Source organism: Sus scrofa, chromosome 4 (genome assembly GCF_000003025.6).
Source record: "Sus scrofa isolate TJ Tabasco breed Duroc chromosome 4, Sscrofa11.1, whole genome shotgun sequence".
In the NCBI taxonomy this organism is placed as follows: Eukaryota; Metazoa; Chordata; class Mammalia; order Artiodactyla; family Suidae; genus Sus; species Sus scrofa.
In genome coordinates this window covers 53,140,733-53,159,078 of record NC_010446.5, presented here as the reverse complement: position 1 = coordinate 53,159,078, position 18,346 = coordinate 53,140,733, and positions in this window count along the sequence as shown.

Here is an 18,346-nt window from a genome sequence, read left to right as displayed (position 1 = left end):
CATTCAATTTGCTGCCTACAAAAAACTCACCTTAGAGCGAAGAACACATACAGATTGAAAGTGAGGGGATGGGAAAAGATATTTCATGCCAACGGACAAGACAGGAAAGCAGGAGTTGTAATACTCATATCAGACAAAATGAACTTTAAAACGAAGGTCATAAAGAAAGACAAAGAAGGACGCTATTTAATGGTTAAAGGATCCATTAAAGAAGAGGATATTACAATCATCAATATATATGCCCCTAATATAGGAGCACCCAGATACCTACAACAAATACTAACAGACATAAAAGGAGAAACTGATGGGAATACAATCATAGCAGAAGACTTTAACACCCCACTCACATCAATGGACATATCCTCTAGACAGAAAACCAATAAAGCAACAGAGATTCTAAAGGAAACAATAGAAAAGTTAGACTTAATTGACATCTTCAGGACACTACATCCAAAAATATCAGAATAAACATTCTTCTCAAGTGCACATGGAACATTCTTAAGAATTGATCACATACTGGGGCACAAAGCTAACCTCAACAAATTTAGGAACATAGAAATTATTTCAAGTATCTTCTCTGAACACAATGGTATGAAACTAGAAATCAACCACAGGAAAATAAATGAGAAAAACCTACTACATGGAGACTAAAAAACATGCTACTAAAAAATGAATGGGTCAATGAGGAAATCAAAAAAGAAATTTAAAAATACCTCAAGACAAACAATAATGAAGGCACAACCTCTCAAAATCTATGGGATGCTACAAAAGCAGTGCTCAGAGGGAAATCCATAGCAATACAGGCCTTCCTCAAAAAAGAAGAAAGATCTTGAATTGATGACTTAACCCATCACCTAAATGAATTAGAAAAAGAAGAACAAGGGAGTTCCCGTCGTGGTACAGTGATTAACAAATCCGACTAGGAACCATGAGGTTGCGGGTTCGATCCCTGCCCTTGCTCAGTGGGTTAACGATCCAGCATTGCCGTGAACTATGGTGTATGTAGGTCGCAGACGCAGTTCAGATCCTGTGTTGCTGTGGCTCTGGTGTAGGCCAGCGGCTTCAGCTCCCATTAGACCCCTAGCCTGGGAACTTCCATATGCCGTGTGAGCGGCCCAGGAAATGGCAAGAAGACAAAAAAAAAAAAAAAAAGAAAAAGAAGAACAAGAAAAACCTAAAGTCAGCAGAAGGAAGGAAATTATAAAGATCAAAGAGGAAATCAATAAAGTAGAGATTCAAAAAACAATAGAGGAAATTAATAAAATCTAGAGCTGATTCTTTGAAAAGGTAAACAAAATTGACAAACCTCTGGCTTGACTCACCAAGAAGAGGAAAGAAATAACCCAAATAAACAAAACTAGAAATGAAAAAGAGAAGTCACAACAGATACTACAGAAATAAAAAAAAAAAAAAAAAAAAAAAAACAAGAGAATACTATGAACAATTACATGCCAACAAATTTGACAATCTGGAAGAGATGGACAACTTTCTAGACTCTTACAGCCTGCCAAAACTAAATCAAGAAGAAATAAACCAACTGAACAGACCAATCACTAGAAATGAAGTTGAATACCTCATAAAAAAAACTACCTACAAAAAAAAAACTCCCTACAAAAAAAAGCCCAGGACCATGTGCACAAGCAAATTCTACCAAACACATAAAGAGGATCTGGTGCCCATCCTCCTTAAACTTTTTCAAAAACTTGAGGAAGAATGAACACTCCCAATGACATTCTATGATGCACCATCACGCTAATTCCAAAACCAGACAAACATACCACCAAAAAAGAAAACTATCGGCCAATATCTTTGATGAATATAGACACAAAAATTCTCAACAAAATTTTAGCTAACTGAATCCAACAACATATAAAAAATATCTTACACCATGACCAGGTGGGATTCATCCCAGGTTCACAAGGATGGTTCAACATATGCAAATCAATCAACGTCATACACCACATTAACAAAAGAAAAGTCAAAAACCACATGATCATCTCAATAGATGCAGAAAAAGCATTTGACAAAGTCCAACATCTATTCATGATCAAAACTCTTGCCAAAGTGGGTATAGAGGGAACATTCCTGAACATAATCCACAAACCCACAGCAAATATAATACTCAATGGAGAAAAACTGAAAGCCTTCTCACTAAAATCTAGAACATGACAGGGATGCCCACTCTAACCGCTGCTATTCAACCTAGTTTTGGAAGTCCTAGCCACAGCAATTAGAGAAACAAAAGAAATAAAAGGCATCCAGATAGGAAGAGAAGAGATAAAAATGTCACTCTATGCACATGACATGATACTATACATAGAAAAGCCTAAGGACTCAACTCAAAAACTACTTGAACTGATTAAAAAATTCAGCAAGGTAGTAGGATATAAGATTAAGATTCAGAAATCAGTCACATTTCTGTATACTAACAATGAAATATTAGAAAAGGAATACAAAAATACAGTATCTTTTAACATTGCACCCCAAAATATCAAATACCTGGGAATAGACCTGGCCAAGGAGGTAAAGGACTTATATGCTGAGATCTATAAAACATTAATCAAAGAAATTAAAGAAGATGTAAAGAAATGGAAAGATATTCCATGTTCCTGGATTGGAAAAATTAATATTGACAAATGGCCATACTACCCAAATCAATCTACAGATTCAATGCAATCCCTATCCAGTTACCTATGACATTTTTCACCAATGCAATCCCTATCCAACTACCCATGACATTTTATATGGAACCATAAAAGACTGAGAATTGCCAAAGCAATTCTGAAGAACAAAATCCAATCAGGAGGCATAACTCTCCCAGACTCCAGGCAATATTACAAAGCCACAGTCATCAAGACAGTGTGGTACTGGTATCAAAACAGACAGACAGACCCATGGAACAGAATAGAGAATCCGGAAATAAACCCTGACACCTATGGTCAATTCATCTTTGACACACACACACACACACACACACATAAAATAAACACATCTTGACTAAAAAATAAAAATAAAGTCTATAGTTCATATTACATTTTCTTATTTGTGCTATATATTTCTGGGCTTCAGTAAATGCCTAATGATATGTACCCACCATTATATGATAATAAATCATCATTTCCAATTATTTCAAGTTTTAAATTTTATTTTTCTTTAGATTAGTTTTAAGAATTTATATTGGAGTTCCCTGTCATGGCTCAGTGGTTAACAAATCTGACTAGGAACCATGAGGTTGTGGGTTCGATCCCTGGCCTCACTCAGTGGGTTAAGGATCCAGCGTTGCCATGAGCTGTGCTGTAGGTCACAGCCATGGCTCGGATCCTGCTTGCTGTGGCTGTGGCGTAGGCCGGCAGCTACAGCTCCAATGAGACCCCTAGCCTGGGAACCTCCATATGCCACCGGTGCGGCCTAGAAAAGAAAAAAAAGACAAAAAGACAAACAAAAGAATTTATATTAACACACACACACTAATTATCAATAACAACACTAAAACTTTCCATTTTTATCAACCCTGAATTTTGCTCTCTATTAAAGTCTCATCAATAAGGGAAGATGTGAACTAAATAAGCCTGGCTCAAGACTGGATAGATACTTCTTTATATTGTGTCAATTGCTTGCAGGGACATACTTTGATCAGATGTCTCTAATCTTATATGCCTATATACATATACATGTGTATATATATACACATGTGTGTGTGTGTATATATATATATATATATATTGTCTTTTTGCTTTTTGCTTCCAGCAGCATATGGAGGTTCCCAGGTTAGGGGTCTAATCAGAGGTGTAGCCGCCGGCCTACACCAGAGCCACAGCAATGTGGGATCCAAGCCACATCTGCGATCTACACCACAGCTCATGTGGCAATGTGGATCCTTAACCCACTGAGCAAGGCCAGGTATCAAACCCGCAACCTCATGGTTCCTAGCTGGATTTGTTAACCTCTGCGCCATGATGGGAACTCCAATCTATATATCTTTATGTCTATTTGTTGGAGTTCCACCCACCGGTTAGGTTGAGTACATATGCTCTAACTATAATTTATTCTCATTTCTCTTTTTTGTTTTATGTCTTTTTAGGCCTGCACCCACCCCCACATGGAGGTTCCCAGGTTAAGGTTGAATTGGAGCTGTTGTGCCTGGCCTGAGCCATGTCTGCGACCTACACTACAGTTCACAGCAACACTCCATCCTTAACCCACTGAGTGAAGCTGGGGATCAAACCTTCATCCTCATAGATACTAGTCAGATTCATTTCCCTTGAGCCAGGACAGGAACTCCTCATTCTCATTTCTTAAAACGGAGATGTTCTTGCTGTGAGTCTATTGGCTACATGAACAAAGAAGACATTAAAAAATATTCTCTGAATCTAAAACATCAGACAAAGCACAAATCTGATACTCTTCATTAAAACCGTTGTTTGCAACAAGTTCATTTTCATAATCTTGAGGCAAGCATATGGCATGTCATCCAAATAAAGGACAGATAATTAAGATGTGGAAGTCCAAAACTTAGAGAAGCTGATCCTTTCCCTAATTGGTCTCATTTATTCTGGTAAGGTCAGATATCACTGGACCCTTTGTTTTAAAAAATATGTGTGTGTATATATATATATATACACACATGTATATATTGTCTCAACTCAAATTCAAGGATCTATTATGAACAAAGACATATCTATTTTCCTATATCCTGTTTTTCTTGTAATCAATTAAAATGTATATTCAGTAAGACACTAAACAAGATATAGATGTGAAAACTAAGAATTTTTCACTGGTCAAGAATTCATTATACAAGAATATGTGTTGTTTCCATTTCAGATTATGTATGTTAATGGTTTATACCATATAAATGATTTTAATCATAAGTAGTCACAGCAATTATTAGTAAATAGAAATAAAGATTATTAGGTGTTTCTCATTATTATCACCCTTCAGCACAAACTCAAAACAGTATTAAGAAAACCAAGTCTTGTAGGCTTGAGAGTACTGATTTAAAAAATGAAAGAAAATATTTCTGCATTACTCTTTTCAAGGTATAGTACAATTTTATTGTTACTTATAAAGCCATTATGCTAAGTATTTGAGAGCATGGCTTTACATCTCAATTTAAATATATTGTCTAGTGCCCTAATTATAAGCTCTTAAGAGTTTTGAGTTTCACTTCTACAGGTGTCATGTGCCTGCTTTATTGGATGAAAGATCTCTGTGGAATGCTAGAGCGTCATCCTAGATGTAATATACAGCTTTTGTTTGGCTTTAGTCTGTTTTTGTTTGTTTGTTTTTTGTTTTGTTTTGAAGCTGCCTTGACTCAATTGCAAGGCTCTGTCTAAAGCCCATTAGTTCTGCTACTTGACCAGTCCACACTCATGACTTCCCCTGATAATGCTATCACAAACCAGACCATTATGTAATAATCCTAATTACCCCTGGATCCTGGTGTCAGATAACTAGGGTTTGCCTCTCCACCCTGGAGCCTCCAAAATTATTTAAATAGCCAATGCATAGGAAGCCTAGGAAACACAGGTAACCCAGTGTTGCTTGCCTTCCAAAGGTGCCCCTTACATCTCCAGCTAGCTGTTGCCCACTGTGTGGGCTGATTGGCAGCCTTCTCTGAGTTCTCTGCCTTTCACCTACTCAAGTGTCATGGAGTTTAGTCCTGCCATCAAAAAAATCTTTAAATCAGATTAAACACTAAGTTTTTTTCAAAAAAATTTTTCAAAATTCCAATGTGATGTTACTTCTCTTAATTTTTACTTTTATTGAAGTATAGTTGACGTACAATGTGTTAGTTTTAGGTGTATAACAAAGTGATTCAGTTTTTTTATACACACACACACACATACATATACGTATACATATGTACTCACTCTTTTCATATTCCTTTCCCGTATAGGTTATTACAAAAATAATGAATAAATTTCCCTGTGCTGTACAGTAAGTTCTTGTCAGTTATCTATTTTTATATGGAGTAGTGTGTACATGCTTATCCTAAACTCCTAATCTCCTAACTTATCCTTCTCCTCCACATTTCCCCTTTGGTAAGCTAAGTTTGATTTCAGAATTCATGAGACTGTTTCTGTTTTGTAAATAAGATTATACGTTTCACTTTTAGATATAATGTATAAGCTAGATATCTGTCTTTGTCTGACTTACTTCATTTAGTATGATAACTTCTAGGCCCATCCATGTTGCTGCAAATGGCATTATTTTATTCATTTTATGGCTGAGTAATATTCCATTGTACACATGTACCATGTCTTCTCTATCCATTCGGACGTTGATGAAAATTTATCTTGCTTCCATGTCTTGGCTATTGTAAATAGTGCAGCAATAAATATTATGGTGTATGTATCTTTTTGAATTATGGTTTTCTCCAGAGAAAAGCCCAGGTGTGGGATTACTAGATCATATGGTAGCTTTATTTTTAGTTTTTTAAGGGACGTTCCAATTTACATTCCCACCAACAGGATAGGATGGTTCCTTTATATCCATACCCTCTCTAGCTTTTATTGTTTATAGACATTTTAATGATGGCCATTCTGACTGCTGTGAGGTGATTCCTCATTTTAGTTTTGATTGTCACTTATCTAGTGCTTAGTTATTTTGAGCATCTTTTAATGTGCTTTTTGGCCATCTGTATGTCTTCTTTAGAAGAAATATCTATTTAGATCTTCTGCCTTTTTTATTGGGTACTTTGTATATTTTGGAAATTAATCCTTTGTCGGTCTCTCTCATTTTATAGGCTATTTTTTTAGGCTTCTATAAATTCTCTGCCCTTCACCTATTCAAGTGTCTTAAGGTTTTGTCCTGCCAACAAATGATCTTCAAATCTGGTGAAACACTAAAACGTCTTGCTTAAATTTTTGGACTACTGTTAATAGTGAGACTTTGGTAAAGTTATGTAATTTTTGATGTCTTTTTCACCATCTCTTCTCTGAGAGACATTAAGTAATTTCTTTCTTAAATATTTCATTCTTCTACCCTTTATGAAATCATTTTATGTTGAACAAGTACTTTCAATTTTTCTATCAAAGCAATTGTATGATTCTAATAATAGAAGGGAAAAAAAACAAATAACCATAAACTCTTGGACCATAATCAAAATTTCTTTGGAATAAAATCTTTAAAATAATGAGAATACACCACATTCATCCATGAGATAGCAGTTAATTTGCTCAAGTTTCGCTTTCATAGTCATATAAAATTAACGCCTCATAAAATAGCACCAGTTTAACCAATGACTTTGATTTGCTTCTAGGAATATTACAAAGGGACTACGAGAGTCTTTTTTCTTGTTTTTTTTTTTTTCTTTTTCTTTTTTTCTTGCTTATTAAATAAGTCTTCTGCAGATCTTCTTGTATTTTTCTTTAAAATATCTTGTGCAGGAGTTCCAGTAGTGGCTCAGCAGTAGTGAACCCAATAAATATCCATGAGGATGTGGATTCAATCCCTGGCCTCATTCAATGGATTAAGGATGCAGTGTTGCTGTGAGGTGTGGTGTAGGTCACAGATGCGGCTTGGATCCTACGTTGCTGTGGCTGTGGTGTACCAGAAGCTACAACTCTTATTCAACCCGTAGACTGGGAAATTCCATGTGCTAGATATGTGGTCTTGAAAAGACAAAAAAAAAAAAAAAAAATCTTGTGCAATATTATCATCAGCATCAAACCAACAAAGATATAGATGGTATATATGTTTGTTATTTTAAGTATTAAAACATTCAAAAAAGCTTTGACTCTTAAACCCTGGTTGATATCAGTATTTCAACAAAATTCGGTAGATGCAGCATTTGCTGTGAAGTGAATTGCAGTGAAAATAACACAAGTTTATTGAAAATTTTATTTACCCATAGTGCATATGGTTTAGGATCAACATTTTGTTAATATATCTATATATCAGTTTAGGTTTGACTTCTGCACGGTCTTTACCAATATTAACCATAGTGTAATGGTAATCTACTACCAAAGTCTGGGAAAATTTTTCAGGTAAGTATTTTACATTCAAATATATTGTTTAATATCCCCATGCCCTTCAATTTCCAAGAACTTATTACATAAAGTATTGATGAGAACTTGAATAAAATGAATATATAATTAAGAGGAGATTCTGAGCCTTAAATCAGCTTGTAGAGAAAGAACTGGCTGTATAAGTGCTGTGCAATATTTTACCTAATACTGAAGAGGTTGGGAGCCTAACATAAGAAGAATAAAACCATCTCCATGAGTAGCAGGATACCCAGTCAGAGCTCATGGATGCTCATACACTACATGCAAAAGTAAGAATGTTATATGGATAAAGGCAGTTGCGGAGCAGGAGATTAGTTCAAATTATACTTTATTTTTTCTTTGATATTTTTTAAAATAATTAACTGTAGGACATCAAAATTTGAAGTATTTTATAGAATTTGTTAAAATTTTTAGAATATATATTACTATAACAACATTTTATTTTTACTTTATAGTAAACTATTTCAATGCTTTTTAAGGAATATACAAACTAGATTGAAAAGCATTAATATTTAAGCGTCATTTACAAGTCTTTTTTTCCTGCAACCCCTCACCCAAGAAAATTATACCAGACAACATGATTTTTCTAAGGAATTCCACAGATGTCATAACACTAAGTTTTCTCACCAGCCTGTACACATTTCATCTCCTGCTTTTCCTTCTGTGAATTCATGTCATTCTCATTACTCCTACCTGATAAAATTGTAGTAATCATTTTTTGCAAAATTTAGTTTTCATCTAAAGCCTCTTTCATCCTATAAGATTAACTGCAGTATCGGTCCTTTTACCAGGCACAAGATAGGTAGTGGATAAATGCCTATAAAATCAATGAATCTACCCATTCCATGGATTTTGTTCATGTTACAAGTAGAATTAGAACATTGTATTATGATTTCAAGTATATACTTATAGTTGTCTCCAATATCTGTGCATACTGAGGGCTGAAGCTGTGACTTAAATGTTTCTGTCCTCCATGTTTATCAATGCTTAAGACAATAAGGCACTTAGTCTCAACAGATTTACTTTATAACAACTTGCATTTGTTTACTCAAAATTTCAGTGTCCCTCATCTTGATAATAGCTTTACATATAACTAAATGATCTTGTTATAAAAATCTGTAAACATCATAATATTTGATTTCAAGTTGAAAACTGACATGAGAGAAAAATTAAATTGTATTGATAACTAATCAGAGTTTGGTCAAAATATCTCTATTCTTCTCTTCTACTCAAAAACTTTGCAAATAATAGGTAAACAGCTCAGTTTATACATTATCCAGTATCAAATTCCTGTGAAAATAATCAGTAACTATCAGTTTTATAATATATGAAGCATTTTTAGCAAGTCTGTGAATGAATTAACCTGGACTGGTGAACAGTACCATATCATTACTGGCCAAACATCCTATTGAAATCATATTTTTCAAAGATAAAATTACGTCAGAATATTCTATAGATTATCTATCTAACCATTTTCCATTGATTTTTAACTCATGTTCTTCAGAGTATAGACTGCAGGAGGAAAAAAAATGTGTTTATCAGTTTATCTCATTATCTATCTCATCAAAGAATGTTGTAATTTACATTTCTCTTAATAATCTCTAGAAGATTATAACCAACTTGGATTATATTTTTTCTCTTTTCCATGTGTCTATGATGAATTTTTACTTCATTAGGTACATGCTTTCATAAAATATTTTGCATATATATTAAAACAAACACATCAAGTTTTCATTATAAATTGTTCAGTAGGAAAAATAGTATGTTTATTTTTCAACTCCAGTCTTTCAGGTCCAGTGAAATATTTAATTTGCATCAAATTAAGTGGTTTCCTATTAAAATTCATGCCATATTTCTCTAAAATATTTATAATTCCACATTTGACTTCTTGCATTATATAAGCTCTTTTTGATTTGTGTAAATACCTACTCTTCTTTTTATATTATTCTATTCAATCCACTCATGAATTTCTTCTGTCTTTCATATGTTTATCTATACAGTATACGTATATGTACATAAATCTTTTAGTTTTCTGCCTACCTTTCCTTTATAAGATCCATAATTTCAAATATCCATACTACCTCAGATCCTTTTAATATATATTTGACAGTAGGTAACCTCCAATTTGTTATTTGCAAGGTGACAGGTTTGAGCAACATAAGATATTTTAATACTTCCCATATTTCATCTGGAAAATTACTATAAACCTTATTTCGCATATGTAATCCATGTTATTCCAGAGGAGTTTATGAATATTGAGATAATTATAGACATCAACTCCTGCTGTACTGCATCACTTTTTCAATGTAGTCGAAACAATACAAGAATAAAATAAATTTTGAAACAATTTATATAAAATGTATATTTATATAAAATATAAAACAATATTTATTTATATAAAATTTATATAAATATAAAAACAATTTATACTTATATAAAACCAATATAGTCACTTCAAAATTCAATTTTGAATTAGGACTGAAAAAAATCATCACTTAATAAAATATTTAAAAGTAAGCCAAAGGACATTAGAAAAAGAAGAGATGCCATACAAATAATAAAAGATAATACTTTTCCTCCAATAATGAAATAACCTCGTTCCATTAATTAAAATGTATACAGTCTAGAGACCAGTATCTAGCTATTTGAGAATCCAAAAACTGAAGTGGCGACTGGAGAACTAGTTTGAAGAATATGATAAAAACACACCAAAGAGCACCTCTTTACTAAGGAGAGTTTTTGTATCTCATGTTCATAAGTTCTTTGCCTTAGATAGTACTGGCCATATACACTCTAATTTTGAATCTGTAGCCCAAGATTCTTTAAGGTGACCATTCCTTTTGGTAACACTTTTTTTCCCCTTAAAACTTTCAGCTTACTTAAGAATAAGCAGCCTGACACATTACAATAACTTCATTTTTAAGTAACAATTTAGTATCTTTTCCCTTATCCCAGGTTCAATTAACATTGTATATTCCATCTATTTCTTACATTTATAACCTTCTTTACTATCAAATCTATTTTTTTTTTTTGGTGTGCTTGTAAATAGATGAAGCAAGAAAAGCCTATAATAATCTCTTTTTAAACAACTGTGACCCATCCCCTCTGTTGTGTGAAATAATCTGAAAGGATGATATTAGTTCTTGGTTAGTCTTTTAATTATCTGAAAAACCTTAATTGAGGTTGTTAGCATTCCTAAAATTGACTGGCAAAAACAGCAAAACTGGATCAGTACTTACATTAATTACTAGTTAATTGATAACATAAAATATGTGTATTGGTGCTGAACAATGACATAAATTTTTTCCTTTCTTTCTCTCTTTTTTTTTTTTTTTTAACATTTTAGGGCCACACCCATGGCCTATGGAAGTTCCCAGGCTGGGGGTTGAATCAGAGCTGTAGCTGATGACCTACACCACAGCCACAGCCACATCAGTTCCAAGCTGCATCTGCAACAGCTAATGGCAATGCTGGATCCCTGACCCACTCGGCAAGTCCAGGTATTGAACCTGTGTCATGATTCTAGTCATTTTCGTTTCTGCTGTGCTGTGGAGGGAACCCTTGAAATAAATTGATTTCATTTGTGCTTGTACATTTTTTACTTCCTTTAGATTTTCATTTTCACAGGTTATAGTTACTATTCAGTCAATACTAATTTTAAATTTCAATGCGGTGCACTTAAAACCACTAAAATGTTGATATTTATCAGTAAATTATCTTTCATTCATGAAGCTACATAAATCGTACTATTTATACCCTGTAGGAATTAGAAAATTTTTTGGTATTCCTTACTTTCAGAGTATATTTTTGCTTTCAGATTGGTAGAATAAAACAACCATTTTTGTTTACCAGACAGAACACATTGTGACTAGGAAAATGTTGGCAATACTTTTAGTAGATGTCTAATGGGGGAAAGATTAAATCTGGTGAGTATCTGTCTCTTTAAGAGATAATTGTTTCTTTGATGTTTTTTCACCAAAAAAAGATAAAAAATATAAGAAATACAGATAAGGACAGCCTGAGAATGTAGGCGGATCTTTTCACAGTCTGGCCGAGCTTGTTGCAAATTTTCTGGGCTGCAGGGGCTCTTCCAGGGGGCTGGTGGTGCTGAGCAGCTATTCTGCGGGAGTGGGGCACCCCCTGGGGGCTTGGGCGGGTAGCAGGGCCACTGGAAACCCAAGAGGCTCCTCCCCAGGGCAGCCTGACTCAGAAAGACCATCTGAGATCTTTTCCTGACTCGGCCAGGCTTGTTGCAGCTTTTCTGGGCTGCAGGGGGTCCTGCCTGGAGCTGGCAGTCCTATGAACATCCCCTCAGAAAAGAAAATCATGGACTTGGAGAAGAGACTTGTGGCTGCCAGATGGGAGGGGGAGGGAGTGGGAGGGATCGGGAGCTTGGGCTTATCAGACACAACTTAGAATAGATTTACAAGGAGATCCTGCTGAATAGCATTGAGAACTATGTCTAGATACTCATGTTGCAACAGAACAAAGGGTGGGGGAAAAAATGTAATTGTAATGTATACATGTAAGGATAACCTGACCCCCTTGCTGTACAGTGGGAAAATAAAAAAATATATATATATTAAAAAAAAAAAGAAAAAAAGGAATACAGATAAGGAAACTTCAGAAAATTTTGGAAATAAATATGAATGATTGGGAATAAAACAGTTGTTTGATTATATTAAGGTCAGTAAATGCCTTTTGCTTTGGTGTTGCATTTTATAACCTACAAAAGCTGTTAGGAAAAATAATGTGTTGATATGTGCTTGAAAGGATTATGATACTTGAAACTTCTCTGAAAAGTATTAGACTTGTATTTTAAATGAATATTATACTTTTTAATATCTTCTAGAGCTTGGGATAAATTACTCTTTTTTTAATTCCTTGATAACTGACGATAAAAACTCATGCCAACTTATATCAAAAAGACAAAGCCAACAATTGAAGGTTGTAGACCAATGTTTTAGTATGAAATTAAATACTATACACTAAAAAAGGAAATTTCATGAGGTAATACATGTAACAAACCTTATTTTAGTAGTTATTTTGCAATATAAATATCAAATCATCACAGTGTACCTACCCCTTAACTGTACACAATGTTTGATGTCATACTTCAATAAAGATAAAAAACACACTCAAAACTTGTAATGTCACATATCAATTCTGTTTGCATTTGGTTCACCCAAGCAAATCAAGTGGCAACACTTAAAGAACATTTCACAGTGATAATAAAATTTATTACAATGCCCCTAATTTGAATTTGGTTAAAGAAACGTAGATTATATTATATTGTTATTTTGAAAGTTTTGAAACTTTGTAATCAAATAAACTAACATTTAACTACAGGTGAATTTGCTCTAATAGCAGAATATCAAATGGATTTTTTATTAACTAGAGGACATCTCATATAACCTTGCCATATTTTTCTATCATGTTCTGAAATGGATATTAAAATATGACTAGATATGTGAATGTGTTCAATTTTTAATGAAATTATGATATTTCTGCACTGTATCAATGTACATATACAGAGGCCATATTTGTTGATATCTAATGTATGCACCTATTTCTATCATAATTTTTAACTCACCATTTTTTTAAATTATTCCTTTCTTTTCTAAACTTTCCTTGGCTTGATAAAATGTTTTATTGCCTCTCCTACCTTTGAAAAAATCTTTTGCTCATTTTAAAGCTTATGATTTTCTTTACATTAGTTTTCTTTCTTTTATTAAAGAAAATATTTTTCCAGATAAATCTATTTTTAATGAAAGAGGCATGTTGATGTACACATCTCTTCCTATGAATTAGATATTAGTCTCATCCTGAATTGGAAATTAGTATGGCTGAGGAGAGGTAAAAGAGGGGCTTGGAGAAAGTCATGAGGTATATGGATTTGTTTCTGTTCCATCGATCTATATGTCTGTCTTTGCACCAACACCAGACCATTTTGCTTACTGTACTTTGTAGTGTAGTCTGAAGTCTGGAAGTGTTAAAAAATCATACAAATTAACCTATAAACAAAATAGAAACATATCCAAAGACATAAAAAACAAATTTATGGTTACCCAAGGGGAGATGGGGGTGACAAATAAGGAATATGTATTAAAAAACACAAACTACTATAGATAAAATAGATGAGCAATGAGGATTTTCCTTAAAGCACAGAGAATTATATTCAATATATCCTAATAACTTATAATGGAATATGATCTGTAATAAATAAAGAAATAACTGAATCACTCTGCAATACACCTGAAACTGTAACCAAGCAGGGCCCTGTGAGATTGCTGGGCACAGAAGCCTTTAATTCCCCATTTCTTATTTTAAGGGAATAAGTTTCAGCCTCCTGGATGTTCCCTGAGTTCCAAAGGGTAGGTTCAAATAGTTGCTAATCACTGAAGGGAGTGGATACTGAGACAAGGGAGAAACAGTCTATAATCGACAGTGCAGCCTTGGGGCAGGGCCCTGGGTCCTCCTCAAGGGATACATATATATCTGAACTCTTCTGCAGAAATAAAACCCCCCAAAATGAAGGATGTTTACTAACTTGATGAAACATACTTCATTTCAGAAAAGAGGACCACCAGAACCAATCTCGGGGCTACTAAACACCAAGTTTGAAGAATGCAACTTGCACCTACACTGATCCTTATCTTCAGCCCTATTTTCCACTCTCAAACTATAAGACCATCTCCTATTCTCTTCCAAAGGAGGGCACAGTCTTTAAGGCACTATCCTTCTGTGGCCTCCTTTACCTGGCAAATCAATAAAAGCTATTTTTTCTCCTTCACCCAAAACTGTCTCCACATTTCTATTTGGCACCAGTGCACAGAGGCTGAATTTCAGCAACAGAACTAATGAAATATTATAAATCAGCTCTACCTCACTAAAAAAGAAGTCATGAAGAACATTGATCACAATCAGTGTAAATCTTTCCTGGAGGAGATTATGTTATCCTAGGCCTCAAATTTTCCTACAATGTTGGGATATAATATTCCACCAAGATTAAAAACTACTATTAGTACAATGGGACTAAAAAAATAACTAAAACAGAGCAAAAAGAATAAAAAGAGATGAACAACACAGTAAAATGCAATAGTGGGCTTATCAGACAGACATTGAAATAATTCATCATTTATAATACAAATAAAAGGTAATATTTGTATTCAGGAAAAAAATTATAATGAATTAAATAACTGAACCTAAGAGCCTAAGAGATGTAGTTTAGTTCATATTAAACACAATATAAGTAAATTAGTAAACAGGACTATATCAGAAAAAAATCTCTAGATCCTTGCAATGAGGAAAAGAGAGGTGTAAGACACAAAAAACTAAGTAACAGATAGAAAGGAAACTAAGTAACAGACAGAAAAGTTTTAAGAGAAGACCTTAAATAAACATAAAGATGCCCAAAAAGAAGAGGGAATGGGACAGAAGTGAAGTTTGAAGAAGTATTATCTGAAAAAGTTAAAAAAATGTGTAATATCAACACATATTAAAAAAAAAATCAATGAGAACCCCCCCAGAATAGTTTAAGATGTAGGCACACTGAGGCACCATAGGGTAAACATAATAAATTTCTAAAAATCAGAAACAAAACAATTCTATGCACAACAAAAAATACAAATTGCATTCAAGGAAGGAGATATGATCCTCCATAAACTTTTTAAAAAGGTTGAAGAAGAAGGAACACTCCCAAAGACATTCTAAGATGCCACCATCACCCTAATCCCAAAACCAGACAAACATACCACCAAAAAAGAAAACTATCAGCCAATATCTTTGATGAATATAGATGCAAAAATTCTCAACAAAATCTTAGCCAACCGAATCCAACAACATATCAACAAGATAATACACTATGACCAGGTAGGGTTCATCCCAGGTTCACAAGGATGGTTCAACATATGCAAATCAATCAACGTCATACACCACATTAACAAAAGTCAAAAACCACATGATCATCTCAATAGATGCAGAAAAAGTATTTGACAAAGTCCAACATCCACTCATGATCAAAACTCTTGCCAAAGTGGGTATAGAGGGAACATTCCTGAACATAATCAAAGCCATTTATGACAAACTCACAGCAAATATAATACTCAATGGAGACAAATTGAAAGCCTTCTCCCTAAAATCTAGAACATGACAGGGATGCCCACTCTTACCAAGACAGGGATGCCCACTCTCACCACTGCTATTCAACCTAGTTTTGGAAGTCCTAGCCACAGCAATTAGAGAAACAAAAGAAATAAAAGGCATCCAGATAGGAAGAGAAGAGATCAAACTGTCACTGTATGCAGATGACATGATACTATACATAGAAAACCCTAAGGACACAGCCCAAAAACTACTTGAACTGATTAAAAAATTCAGCAAGGTAGTAGGATATAAGATTAAGATTCAGAAATCAGTTGCATTTCTGTATACCAGCAATGAAATATTAGAAAAGGAATACAAAAGTATAATACCTTTTAAAATTGAACCTCAAAAAATCAAATACCTGGGAATAGACCTGGCCAAGGAGGTAAAGGACTTATATGCTGAGAACTATAAAACATTAATCAAGGAAATTAAAGAAGATGTAAAGAAATGGAAAGATATCACATGTTCCTGGATTGGAAAAATTAATATTGTAAAAATGGCCATGCTACCCAAAGCAATCTACAGAGTCAATGCAATCTCTATCAAATTACCCACGACATTTTTCACAGAACAAGAACAAACAATCCAAAAATTTATATGAAACCAAAAAAGACCCAGAATTGCCAAAGCAATCCTGAGAAACAAAATCCAATCAGGAGGCATAACTCTCCCAGACTCCAGGCAATATTACAAAGCCACAGTCATCAAGACAGTGTGGTACTGGTATCAAAACAGACAGATAGACCAATGGCACAGAATAGAGAACCCAGAAAGAAACCCAGACACCTATGGTCAATTAATCTTTGACAAGGGAGGCAAGAACATAAAATGGGAAAAAGAAAGTCTATTCAGCAAGCATTGCTGGGAAACCTGGACAGCTGCATGCAAAGCAATGAAACTAGAACACGCCCTCACACCATGCACCAAAATAAACTCAAAATAGCTGAAAGACGTAAATATATGACAGGACACCATCAAACTCCTAGAAGAGAACATAGGCAAAACACTCTCTGACATCAACATCATGAATATTTTCTCAGGTCAGTCTCCCAAAGCAACAGAAATAAGAGCAAAAATAAACCAATGGGACCTCATCAAACTGAAAAGCTTTTGCACAGCAAAGGAAACCAAAAAAAAAAAAAAAAACAAAAAGACAACTTACAGAATGGGAGAAAATCGTTTCAAATGATGCAAAGGACAAGGGCTTAAACTCTAAAATATATAATCAACTTATATAACTCAACAGCAAAAAAGCCAATCACCCAATGGAAAAATGGCCAAAAGACCTGAATAGACATTTCTCCAAAGAAGATATACAGATGGCCAACAAACACATGGAAAAATGCTCAACATCGCTGATTATTAGAGAAATGCAAATCAAAACTACCACGAGATACCACCTCACACCAGTCAGAATGACCATCATTAATAAGTCCACAAATAACAAGTGCTGGAGGGGCTGTGGAGAAAAGGGAACCCTCCTGCACTGTTGGTGGGAATGTAAACTGGTACAACCACTATGGAGAACAGTTTGGAGATACCTTAGAAATCTATCCATAGAACTTCCATATGACCCCGCAATCCCACTCTTGGGCATATGTCCGGACAAAACTCTACTTAAAAGAGACACATGAACCCGCATGTTCATTTCAGCACTATTCACAATAGCCAAGACATGGAAACAACCCAAATGTCCATCGACAGATGATTGGATTCGGAAGATGTAGTATATATACACAATGGAATACTACTCAGCCCTAAAAAAGAACGACATAATGCCATTTGCAGCAACATGGATGGAACTAGAGAATCTCATACTGAGTGAAATGAGTCAGAAAGACAAGACAATTACCATATGATATCACTTACAACTGGAATATAATATATGGCACAAATGAAATTTTCCACAGAAAAGAAAATCATGGACTTGGAAAATAGACTTGTGGCTTCCTGATGGGAGAGGGAGGAAGTGGGAGGGATCAGGAGCTTGGGGTTATTGAATACAACTTTGCATGAATTTACAAGGAGATCCTGCTGAATAGCATCTATAACTATGTCTTGATACTTATATTGCAACAGAACAAAGGGTGGGGGAAGAATATATACATGTAAGAGGAACTTAGTCCCCATGCTGTACAGTGGAAAAAAATTAATAAAACAAGAAATAAAAAGAATGATGGAGAAATGAA